Here is a 12,777-nt window from a genome sequence, read left to right as displayed (position 1 = left end):
GATGTTAATAATTTGCTCTTGCAAATTAATTGGGAGGAGTTGTATTTAAAAGTTTTTAACAAACATATTTAAAACTCACTAGGATCCTTCATTTGGAAGATTTTCGAACAGATTGAAAAAAATTCTGTCCTTAAATTTTTAAAGTGTCCATATATAAGAATTTTTGTAGAAGACAAATATTGTTTTAAGCCACAAAATTATATAACAGTGGAAAATGTTTTAAAGCCTGTTTTTAAAGTGCAATCTCCACTGAATTATTTTCTTTAAAAAAAATCCCCCCTATTTTCTCATTCTTTATTAAAATGCCAACTTTACCTTGAGGAGAAGACTGTGTTTATTTTTCCATAAAATATCTGTAAATAGCATAGACTGTCAGTCACCGGTCACTTAGAAAAGTCTGCAAATAGAAACCATGTGTATATTGTAAGAGAAGAGAGTGCCACATCCTCCCAGTGGTGACGAGGAAGATTGGGAGGGTGCCCAGGGCGCACCTGGGCCTGGAGAGTCCCCGTCTCCTCTCCAGCTCCTCTGCAGAGCCACGTTACTGCTGCGGCCACTGGCTGAGTGACACAAGGCCTCCGGCCCTGCGGTTGGATGGTTCAGGGGCCACCGCCTCTGACCCTGTGAGCGGGAAGCTGGTCTGAGGAAGGGGATGTGAAGGCCACGTGTCCTCCCAGAGGGAGGCGAGTGGGCGGATGGAGTCTTCTCTATCCTTGAGGGGAGGAGGGCAAGGAGAGTTCCTTAGGGGCCTCGGAGGGGCTGAGAACCTTTAAGCGGGTGGGGGCGGATCCCTTAGTTGTTATTGCTGTCTTTAACCTGTTGGGCATTAAGGACATTGCAGCAATAGGCCTGTGCCCCAAATTGCTGACAAAGGTGGGAAAAAAAGAACGTTCCATCTGGCCGGGTGGGCATAGAAGGGGGTGGAGGGAGCGCCTGGGTATTGTCAGGTGAGGGATGTCAGAGGGAGCCGTCCACCCACGTGGCCAGCGAAACGGAGGGTGGGAGGAGGCCCACAAACACCTGAGATCAAAACCCACAGGGCACGTGAGAGGATCCCAATTCCAGGGCGCGAACGAAGTCCAGGAGCTTCAAAATTGGCCCACATCATGAAAACATCCGGCAGACGATTGAAGACTCACTCTTGATGCAGACCCTGACCCGAGGAAGGAAAAGGGTGAGAAACAGCTAGGCAGACACAGCAGAGCGGGAAAGAGGCAGACGCCGACGGAATGCAGGAGGCTTGGGGGTCGGGCCCAGGAGATCTGATCTGAGAGTAACAAGTTACAGGAGCGCGGAAAATCACAGATGGAGGAAGGGCAGTCATTACATATCGGAACTCTCCCCTGAGTTGAGGGACGCCTGCAGAGTAGGCATGGAAGGGCTCACGGAGTTCTAGGTTCAGCTGATGAGAAAAGATGCCCTCTGTGCTATGTCATGGTAACAGCCTCCGAACTCTGCATACACACTGTATTCCCCTTTGTGTGACACTCCAGAAACAACAAATTGCATCCATAGTGATGGAAATCAGACCAGTCGTTGTCAGGGGCCACCGAGTTGACTGGGATAGTGATGGAAATTTTAATGAATACATAGATGTATAAACATGTCAAAACATGTACTTTTTAAAATGGATCCATTTTATTGTATACAAATTTTACTAAATAAAATGGAATGGAAAATTATAAGTGCTGTACTTTCTGCATTGAGGAAAAAGAAAAGTCAACCATTTTTCAGTCAAAAGGAATATGTTACCTAAAAAAGCAAAACAATCAGAATGGTCTCAGGCTTCTCATCTACAACACTGCAAGCTAAAAGCAGTGGAAGAGCAAAAGACTGCACCCCAGGAACCCCTGTTCTCAATAAAGAGATTGTCGAAGTGTTAGGAGCAGAAGGTATTTGAAGATACATAAAACCTCAGTGAGTTTATCACCTAAGTGCCTCATCTAGGAAAGCACTGGAGAAACAGTTCTAATGAAATGGCAAACCCAGAAACGACATAGCAGAGACCTCCGGATGAAGGAGGATGGAGAGGAAGGACGCAGTGGCATGAGGAAGCTTCACCTACTCGGAGGCATCCCGAGGGGCTCAGCCGTTGGGAGCAGCGGAGGGGCACAAACGCTGCAGGGTGGCTGGGTGTGGTCTTCACAGGGGACGGCAGAAGCATCAGAGAAACTGAGGCTGCGGTGTGAGTAGGAACCTGGCTGCAGTGAGTTATGGGTTGAGACAGACAGTGAGTGTGTGTTTGGTGCACATAAGTAATTGTCTTTTTTTTTTTTTTGTCTCACTCTGCCACCCAGGTTGGAGTGCAATGGTGCAATCTCGGTTCACTGCAACCTCCACCTCCCGGGTTCAAGCAATTCTTCCTGTCTCAGCCTCCTGAGTAGCTGGGATTACAGGTGCTCACCACCATGCCCAGCTAATTTTTTTTTTTTTTCAGTAGCGACAGGGTTTCAAATCCTCTTAAGGGCACATTGATAAGTCTGGTTGAAAATAGGATTTGATTCATCCAAAGCAGGAAGAAGTGACTGCTATGAAGGTGAAGACACAGCCATGAAAGAATGATCATTCTGCAACTCAGGAGGGTCTGTCTAGGGCCCAGGAGCCCGTGTTTTCCTTATTAACCAAAAATAATTAAGAAAGGCGATGATTCCGTCTGCACCCTGAGCTCTGCACGTTGATTTGGTGATGAACGGAGCACCATTGCCATGAGGACAATTGCCAGTCCTTTCCCGACTGGAAGATGGCAACAGCCCTGCCCCATTTCCCCGCCGTATTTATACTGGACTTTAGAGAACTGTGAAAGCCCATCTGGAAAACACTCAAGGCAGGTGAGTGCCCCTCACAAACCCTGTGGAGAACACCATCCTTCCCTCCACCATCATCACCAGCAACAAACGTTTGCTCAACCCACGGTGTGCAAGGCAGAGGGCCCGGTGCTGCAGGGACAGAAAGAGGAATGAGGGACAAACGAACATGATAGAAGGGAGAGGAAGGATGTCTCTGTTCTCCAGGGATTTGCCATCCACCTGGGTGCTGGTCTGATGTCCCTGAGTCGCTGAAGCAATGCCAGCAGCATTTTTATGGGCAGAAAGATCAATGCCCATAAATAGCAGGGCATCCTCCCTGTCAAATAAAGGTGACCTAAGATTCTACCAGTTCGGGCTGAGCTCTGAGTCACCTATTTATTCAAGTTATAATTACTGAGCTCCACTGCAGAGGCTGCTGGACACACCCCTATTTCCTAGAAATGGAACTCTTTCTAGCACCGTGCATGGCTGACTGGAATAAAACTATACCTCCCAGACTCTCCTGTATCTATGGTTGGCCACATGACTAACATCCGCTTCATGGCATGTAACTGGAAGTGTTGTGTGCTGCTTCCCTAAAGGGAAGTGGCTGTGCCCCGAATCATCCCTCCTCCTTCCTGCTGTCTGACATATGGATATATAGGTTAGATCTAAGCAGCCATCTCAGACTACGAGAACACTGGGAGACAGTGGAGCAGAGAGTGGAAGGGGCCTGGATCCCTGTCGGCTGTGTGGAGCTGAGCTGCCCACACCACCTGCACTGTCCACCTTTGGAGTTTCTGCTTGAGGGAACAAAATCTTGTGTGGTTGGGTCAATGATAATTCGGGGTCTCTGTTCTTTGCTGCTGAACCTAATACTGGTGGATATAAGCACCTACTGTGCATCAGGACCCTGTGCTAAGGACTGGGACTTTGAGAATGGATAAGAGAAAGACAGCCCCTGCTCCCAGGGAGCTTAGAGTAGAGAGAGAGAGAGACAGATCAAAGACATCATGTTACCTGAAATAAGCCAGGCACCGACAGTTACATTCTGCATGATCTCACCCGCATGTGGAATCCAAAAACGTTGATCTCATAGAAATAGAGAGTGGAACAGTGGTTCCCAGAGGATGGATGGGCGGGGGTAGGAGCTTGGTCAATGGGTGCAAAGTTCCAGTGAGACAGGAAGAACAGGCCTGGTGTGCTATGGCACAGCGGGTTAATAAGAATGTATTATATATTTCAAGAGAGCTGGCAAAGAGGATCTCAATGTTATCACAACACAGAAATGATAAAGCTCTGAGGGGTTGACATGCTAACCACCCTGATTTGATTATTATACCACGTGTGCACGCATGGAAACATCATGGTGAACCCCAGAAACATGTACAGTTGTTATGCGTCAATTCAAAACAAAAATTTTGTTTAAAAAGTAAGCTAACAAACACATTCACCCCAGCTGATAAATTCAATAAACTAAGGGAATGGCTTGCTTGCTAAGTTAGAGAATAATGGCGACAGACAGCAAATAGCGGCTAGAAAGGGCTTCTAGAAGGAGGCGGGTTTTAGGGAAAGATGGAAAGAGGAGTAAAGAGCATTATAAGAAATTGTCTCCTATTATTAATCTTGGCCAAAATTCAGAAACGGGAAGAGAGAGGCTGATCCATCTGCAGCCAACAAGGGCATTTGCATAGGGCAAGGACCCAACCCCGCAGCAGAGAAGGGGAGCTCCTCCCAAGCCCAGGCAGGTGGTCTTGGGGTGTCCCCAGTGGGTCAAGCCCTGGGGCTGTAGCTGGCTGTGGTCGGGTTGTATTCAGCTCAGGGAACACTCAGTCACTAGCCTGAGTCTCCAGACTGCCTGGGACACAACGGCTCTTTGCATGAATGCAGATTCCTGGGCCCTGCTCATTGGAGATTTCTGATTTTGTGGAATTAAATTGTATTGGTGAGATCTAAAAAGCCCAAGGAATAATGAACTTTCAAAAGCTCAGATTTAAAAGGGGTCTCAGGTTGTCCGGCCCAAACACCCACAGGGCTGTGACCCTCTCTCACCCTTACCTGCCTGCACGGCTACCAGCAGAGGCAGGTTCTGCCCTTCCAGGGCTGCAGTCTTCTCCCTGTAGGAAATTGTACTGAAAGGAAATCTGGGCCAGGCGTGGTGGCTCACGCCTGTAATCCCAGCACTTTGCGAGGCTAAGGCAGGTGGATCACTTGAGGTCAGGAGTTCGAGACCAGCCTGGCCAGGTGCAGTGGCTCATGCCTATAATCCCAGCACTTTGCGAGGCCTAGGCAGGCGGATCACTTGAGGTCAGGAGTTCGAGACCAGCCTGGCCAACATGGTGAAACCCTATCTCTACTAAAAATAAAAAATTAGCCGAGCATAGTGACAGGCACCTGTAATCCCAGCTACTCGGGGGGCCGAGGCAGGAGAACCGCTTGAACCTGGGAGGCAGAGGTTACAGTGAGCCCAGATCGTGCCACTGCACTCCAGCCTGGGCGACAGAGCAAGACTCTATCTCTAAAGAAAGAAAGAAAGAAATAAGAAAAGAGATCTGACCCCTCTTGCAGGGCTGCCTCTGGAAATACCGAAAATAAGATTAATCTCTTTTCCAAATGAGAAGCTTTCAACTTACCACGGCCCTGGACGTCTCCTCTTTCCCAGGCTAACTATCCTTGCATCCTACAGCCATTTCTCTTGTAAGCTTCACTGGCAGGCCCCCAGTCCTCTGGTGCAGCAGCCTGGGAAGGGCAGCTTCCACTCGGCCGGCCCGGATTCCAGAGAGAAGGAATATGTGTGCTGTGTTCTTCAGAGGGATTCCACATTCAGGACCCCGCTTCCTAGCTGTAGCCTGGAGATTTCCGAGGAGGCTTCGAAACGATTTAGTTTAACCTCCTGAATTAGTTTCCTAGGGGTGTCATAACAAATGACCCCAAACTGGGTGGCTTCAAACAACAGAAATGTGTCCTCCCACAGTTCTGGAGGCCAGAAGTCCTACATCACGGCGGCAGGGCTGGTTTCTTCTGCGGCTGTGAGTGGGAATCTCTCCGGGGCTCTCTGCAGCTCCTGGCAGGTGCGGGGAAGCCTGGCTGCTGGATGCATCACTCTAACCTCTGCCTCTGTCTCCATGTGGCCTCCTTCCCCGTGGCTCTGTGTCTTCTCCCCTTCTCTTCTCTTCTAAGGACTCCTGGCATTGGATTTAGGGCTTACCCTAAACCAGAATGATCTTATCTCGAGATTCTTATCTTAATGACGTGGCCCTTGGGCCAACTAGGGGCACACTCTGATGTTCCTGTTGGACATATCTTTTGGAGGTGGCGCCATTTAACCCAGCAGAACTCTTACTTTACAGATAAATGCCATGGGGGTCAAAAGGGGAGTGGCGTGCCCAGGAGTCCCTGCAGAGTTCGCGAGGAACCTGAGCCTCAACACCCCAGGTCCGCCCTCCCCGCCCTCTCACATGGAGAACACAGAGACACAACCAGGACAGACGATGACATGCACGGACCCGGCATTGCTGCAAAATGGGAGGCTTCCATGAAGTTCTCAAGTAATTGAAGCTTACCTCTTTAAGGGACAAAATTATGTTCAAAATGCTCTTTTGATAGTAAGCGTTCTAAACCACAGAAACATACTCTCCCAACGTGCTTAAGAGAATACAAGTTTGAAACAGTCCGTCGGCATTTTGTTGGTAACTCAGGGTGGTTGCTGAGGGGCTATTCCGAGCCGGGGCTGGGCTGTGATCCTTCCAGTTCTGCTCGACTGGCTGGGCCGTGGCCCCTGCCTCAGTTGCCCCCACATCGCCGGCTTCTGGACGTGGTGACTGCCAGCTGTTTCCCCCAAGAATTGGCCCTTCTCAGAATGGCAGCCCATTCATTCGCCAGCTCTTAATGGGATGTGTGATGGAATACACTTTGAGGGGGTGGGTGGAGATATTAATCTTTGTTTTGCTTTCTTATTTCTCCCCCTCATCCAATTTCAAGCAGATCACCCGGCTCTTTGTAATTTTTTTGCCTCGGGGATTTTTTTTCCAGGCAGAACGCCAAAGCAGCTCAAAGCCAAAGGCTCTTTCTGTCTTTTGTAAAAACCTAAACCCATTTCATAAAAACCCAAACCCAGGAGGCGAGTGGGAGGGAGAGGGCAAGATTCACTGAGGCTGGGAAGAGGAGGAGGCTGGTGTCCCCAAGGGCCTGAGGTCTGAGCACAGCTCCAAGGCACAGCCTGGGAGGGTGGAGCGCACACGGCTGCCCATGTTGTGCCCTGAGGCTCTCATCCCTGGCAAGGATCCCCAGGCATCGGGCAGGGCGAAGGAACAGCCATCAGCCTGAGGGCAGCGGGACTTGCGTGCGAGTGGCGCTGAGGCAGTGGTGACAGCTCCCAGCCCTTCAGCTCTTCTGGGCACCATGGAAGCTTCTGGATCCTGGAGGGACTCTAGGAGGGGAGAGAGTTGCATTTTCTGCCAGCCCCACAGGGTGGGGCTCCAAGTTGGGTTTAAGTTGATTTATGTAAACAAAGAAATGAAACTTCCGGATTTCTGGACAGCACGGCCCTACAAGTTCATGCACTGAGGCCTCTTCTCTGCTCCGAATACGCAGCAGCATTAGAGAAAACATATTTCAACAAAACAAGCCAAGCATCACAGACACCAAAAACAGACAGAACAAAACCCGTGGGTGGGGTCTGAGATGGGGCTTCCGGTCCGGAACCAATGTGGGGGAAGCGCTGGCACCTGGTGCAGCCCCTACGGTTGGGAGCAGAGGCCAGCTGACTGCACAGAGAGACCCCCACCCCAGAGAGAGAACAGAAAGAAAATTCCAGCTGAGTGCTTCTCAGGCTTTAGCTTCCACAGATTCAAGGACCAGGAGGTGAGAGGAAGCAGCCTCCTGTCCAGGACCCAGGTAAGGCACCACCAATGCCATTACTCTATCTGTGATTTAGCCGATGCTCTGTGGGTCATGAAACCTGGTTCACAGAGGGCATCCCTGAAGGCCGGGCGAAGACCGATGCAAACCCTCAGGGCAGAGAGGGTTGAGTGTGTGTGAGGGGCGTGGACAGGGAGAGAAGGACGAGGGTGGAGAGGGACACGGGGGAGAACCAGAGCAATAGGAAAATGACCTTAAAGTAAGTTTTTTAGCATCTTAAAGAGGAAAGACAAGAAATAGCCTAAAAAGAGTAATTGGCTATACACAAAACTTGGCAGAAATGAAAAAGATCAGAACTGATGGAAATGGAAAATATCTAATTAGTAAACCGGAAAATTAAAAAGATGCTCGTTGAAATAAAAAGGAAACCAGCAAATGCAATAAAATCCTTAACAAATTCAGGCAAACAGATCTTGGGTGAAATGGAAGATGGACGTAAGGAATTCTCCAAGAACGCATCACACAGCAACTGAGATTTCAAAAGAAAATCACCACAAAAGAGCAGGCAAGAGACCTGCAGAGTCGGCCGGGCAACTCTGGCCCGTCTTGGAGGAGGTCCGGGAAAGAGGAGCATCAGGTGGGGGAGTGAGATTGAACAGACAATGCCAAGAAGGGTCCCAAGCCCAGGAATGACACAACCCTCGGGCCGGAAGCCACTGTGAACAAGTCGACCAAACATAGACCCGATCTCTGCATGCCGCTGGTCAAATGTGTCCATAAAGTACCTGCTCGCTGTAAAAACACTTTACCTTTGTGCATTTATAAACAATAACAATAACAAAGATAGGGCAAGATACAGGAAATAATGTTCCTTGTTCAGAAAAAGGACGTAGATACTTTAGATTTCATTAGAAAAAACCCAGAGTGCCGAATGTAGACTAAAAATGAAGGGTAGTCACTGTCAAGAATAGAAACAAAAATCTACAGCTGCCAAACCATCTCGGGGGGAAAAGAAAAATCCAAAAATGTTATCATGCTTAGAAAAGGCAGAAAAGATAAAAGAAAGCAAACAAAAATCATGGCAAATGAAATATCACATACAGTAATAGAAACAATTTTAATTACTTTAGTATTAACTAAAACTGTAAAGGGATTAAACTCATGTACAAAAACTGGAGACTACAGGATTAAACCTTCATCCCCCAAATTCAGCTAGATGCTGCTCACAAAGAGACACATAAAACAAGGCAGAGACTTTGTTTTTGTTTTGTTTTGTTTTGTTTTTCTGAGAGAGTCTCACCCTGTCATCCAGGTTGGAGTCCAGTGGCACAATCTTGGCTCACTGCAACCTCCACCTCCTGGGCTCAAGTGATTCTCCTACCTCAGCCTGCTGAGTAGCTGGGATTATAGGCATGCACCACCATAATTTTTGTATTTTTAGTAGAGATGGGGTTTCACCATGTTGGCCAGGCTGGTCTCGAACTCCTGACCTCAGGTGATCCGCCCACCTCAGCTTCCCAAAGTGCTGGGATTATAGGCGTGAGCCACCTCGCCCTGCCAGTTTTTTTTTTTTTTAAAGGATGAAAAACAGGAACACACAGCAAATACAGATAAAAAGAAGAGGGTGTATCAATAAGAAACAAGCTAGATTTATGGCAAAAACCTTCACAGCCTCTAAGGACTGTGGGAATGATACAATTCTCAGGGCTTACAACTACAGGGCGACTTCTCACTCCACCACCCATGGGCCGTGGCTCTGCTCCCTAACGTCCTGGACAGGAGCGGCTCCACCTGGGACATTGCCAGGCTCATGCAAAGAGGGCAGGGAGACTTCCAGAACCACAGGCTGGCTCTCTGTGCTTCGGATGGGAAGTGTCCCACATGACTTGGCCCACACTTCCCTGGCCGAGAAGCCCTCCTGAGCTCAGTGGTGAGGACTGGATCTTCTCACTACGGGGAGGGGAATGCAAATCAGGGCAAACAGCGACAGCCCGCCCCGTGCTGCGCAGAAACACCACACCTCGACAAACAGGCCAGGCCATCACCGTAAGCTTGCGTGCATGTAAGGAACAAACATTTTATGCACAAGTAAGCTTTTTCACCAATGTCGACTCAGCACCTCGGGAGGTTGTCTGCAATTTCTATTTGCTATGGGCCGAACATTTGTGTCCCTCCAAAATTGATAGGTTGAAATCCTCACCTCCAGGGTGATGGTATTAGAAGGGGCCTTTAGGAAGTGATGAGGTCATGGGGGCAGAGTCCTCAGAAATGGGATCAGTGCCCTTAAAAAAGAGGCCCCAGAGAGCTCCCTTGCCCCTTCCACCATGTGAGGGCACAGCAAGAAGGCACCATCTGTGAACCAGGAAGTAGCCCTCACCAGACACTGCATCTGCCTGGCTCTGGGACTTCACAGCCTCTGCAGCTGCGAGAGACAGATCTCACTGTTTAGGAGCCCCCCGGGTCATGGCATTTCGTTACAGCAGCCTGAACGGACTGACACCTGTTCCTTCTGCTGACACTGAGGGTCATTTGGGACAAGATGGGGAGGCATCAAAAATTATCAGGGGTGGCCAGGCTCAGTAGCTCACACCTGTAATCCCAACACTTTGGAAGGCCGAGGCAGGAGGATTGCTTGAACTCAGGAGTTCGAGACCAGCCTGGGCAACATGGTGAGAACTCATCTCTATAAAAATTTTTTAAAAAATTTATTTTTTGTGTCTGTGGTCCCAGCTACTTAGGAGACTGAGGCAGGAGAATTGCTTGAGCCTGGGAGCTCCAGGCTGCAGTGAGTCTTGATTGCACCACTATACTCCAGCCTGGGTGGTAGAGTGAGGCCCTGTCTCAAAAAAAAAAAAAAAAAAAAGAGAGAGACTACTGGGGGAAATTGGCATCCATTGCTTTTGTCTCTGTTCCTACTGCAGCCCCACTCTGCCTTCTGAGGAGGCTGCCTCTGTAATTGAGTCATGCTGGCCACAGCCAACTGGATGGACCAGGGCAGGAAACTGACCCCAGGCCACTCTTGGCAGACTGCCCAGTGGCTTCTGGCCTGACCTGGCAGGAAAGCTCTGCTCCACAAGCACACTCTAAAGCAGCTCAGGAGAGAGTGATAGGGTCTGGTGAGTCCAGCGTGGGGATGCGAGGCAGAAGCCAGGAGGGGCAGGAGGAAAGCCAAGTGCTGAGACTGGAGAGAAGGGAAAGGGGCCAGCTGGCCTGGCCGGGGCCTGGAAGTGGAGTACCTGAGAGTCAGTGACGGACTTCGTGGCTGAGCAGTGACAAACAAGTGTGTCCTGGGTAACATTCCCGCCCTCTGAAAGGCCTGCTCTGAGCTTGCAACATTTCTCCCAGCTTCCTGCGTCTCTCCAGCCCTGACCTCATTAACCCCAGCAACCTGAGTACATCTCTGTTCCTTACAACAGGACCGATCCGACAAACAACTCTGTCACACTCGTAATCTTAATATTAGATTTAATGCAACCCTTGGGATCTTGGGGTGAGGCCGCCTCTCCAGTAGATATTTTTACTGCCACTCAGAGGGACTTTAAAATTGATTCTCCATTTCATGGCTGTATTTGAGATGCTTAAGATTTCTGGAAGCCCAGGTGCTGCAGCAGAAAGCGCCCAGGGCTTGGAGTCGGAGGACTTGATTTTTATTCCTGGCTTGGCCAGTGTTCAGCCTGTGACCTTGAACGAGATTTACACTCTCCAAGCTGTATTTTCTTCTTGGAATGCGAATATCTTCCCTGCCTACTTGATGAGTTCATATGTGTGCACACACCAAGCAGACACCGGTCTTGTGGGGCTGACGTTTTAATTGGGAAGCTTAGATGGTTCCAGAGATTTGCCCAGGTTCACCCACCTTTCCTGTGCATGGCTGTCAAATGGTGACATTCTTTCTCCCCAGGCCCCTCCCTCCACACCCCATGTGCTTCTCAGAAAACAGCTACAAACCTCAGATAGAGGCTTCTTCCCCACCAAATGTGAGCAGAAACATTTAAAAGGTGTATAGCCAGGCGTGGTGGTTCACACCTGTAATCCCAGTACTTTAGGAGGCCAAGGCAGGAGGATCACTTGAACCCAGGGGAGTCCAGCCTGGGCAGCATAACAAGACCCCAACTCTACAAACAAAATACCCAGGCATGGTGGCACATGCCTATAGTCCCAGCTGCTCAGGAGGCTGAAGCGGGAGGATCACTTGAGCCTGGGAGGTTCAGGCTGTAGTGAGCTGGGATCACCCCACTGTACTCCAGCCTAGGTGACAGGGTGAGATTCTGTTGAAAGAAAGAAAGCAGGAAGGAAGGAAAGAAGGAAGGAAGGAAGGAAAGAAAAAGAAAGAAAGAAAGAGAGAGAGAGATAAATAAATAAATAAATGAAGGAAGGGAGAGAAGGAGGGAAGGAAGGAAGGAGAGAAGAGAGAAAGGGAGGGAGGGAGGAAGGAAGGAAGGAAGGAGGGAGGAGGGAGGGAAGGAAGGAAGGGAGGGAGGGAGGAGGGAGGGAGGGAGGGAAGGAAGGAAGGAAGGAGGGAGGGAGGGAGGGAAGGAAGGAAGGAAGGAGGGAGGGAGGGAGGGAAGGAAGGAAGGGAGGGAGGGAGGGAAGGAAGGAAGGAAGGGAGGGAGGAGGGAGGGAGGGAGGGAAGGAAGGAAGGAAGGAGGGAGGGAGGGAAGGAAGGAAGGGAGGGAGGAGGGAGGGAGGGAAGGAAGGAAGGAAGGAGGGAGGGAGGGAAGGAAGGAAGGGAGGGAGGGAGGGAGGGAAGGAAGGAAGGAAAGAAGGAAGGAAGGAGGAAGGGAGGGAAGGAAGGAAGGAAGGAAGGAGGGAGGGAGGGAAGGAAGGAAGGAAGGAGGGACGGAGGGAAGGAAGGGAGGGAGGGAGGGAAGGAAGGAAGGGAGGGAGGGAGGGAAGGAAGGAAGGAAGGAAGGAAGGAAGGAGGGAGGAGGGAGGGAAGGAAGGAAGGAAGGAAGGAGGGAGGAGGGAGGGAAGGAAGGAAGGAAGGAGGGAGGGAGGGAGGGAAGGAAGGAAGGAGGGAGGGAGGGAAGGAAGGAAGGAAGGGAGGGAGGGAGGGAAGGAAGGAAGGAGGGAGGGAGGGAGGGAAGGAAGGAAGGGAGGGAGGGAGGGAAGGAAGGAGGGAAGGAAGGAA

General features: G+C 50.0%; 1 long non-coding RNA gene across 1 annotated transcript; it reads right to left on the bottom strand.

Annotated features, from left to right (window-relative positions):
- Positions 1–310: 310 nt before the first annotated feature.
- Positions 311–1,431, bottom strand: LOC107973741 (uncharacterized). Its single transcript, XR_001716135.2, has 2 exons — positions 1,021–1,431; positions 311–621 (listed from the first exon to the last, which is right to left on the bottom strand). It is a non-coding gene; the product is annotated as an uncharacterized LOC107973741 (long non-coding RNA).
- Between the last annotated feature and the right edge of the window lie 11,346 nt (positions 1,432–12,777).

Source organism: Pan troglodytes, chromosome 13 (assembly GCF_028858775.2).
Source record: "Pan troglodytes isolate AG18354 chromosome 13, NHGRI_mPanTro3-v2.0_pri, whole genome shotgun sequence".
Classification (NCBI taxonomy): domain Eukaryota; kingdom Metazoa; phylum Chordata; class Mammalia; order Primates; family Hominidae; genus Pan; species Pan troglodytes.
The sequence above is the reverse complement of the archived record's forward strand: the minus strand, read 5'-3'. Positions and strand labels throughout refer to the sequence as shown.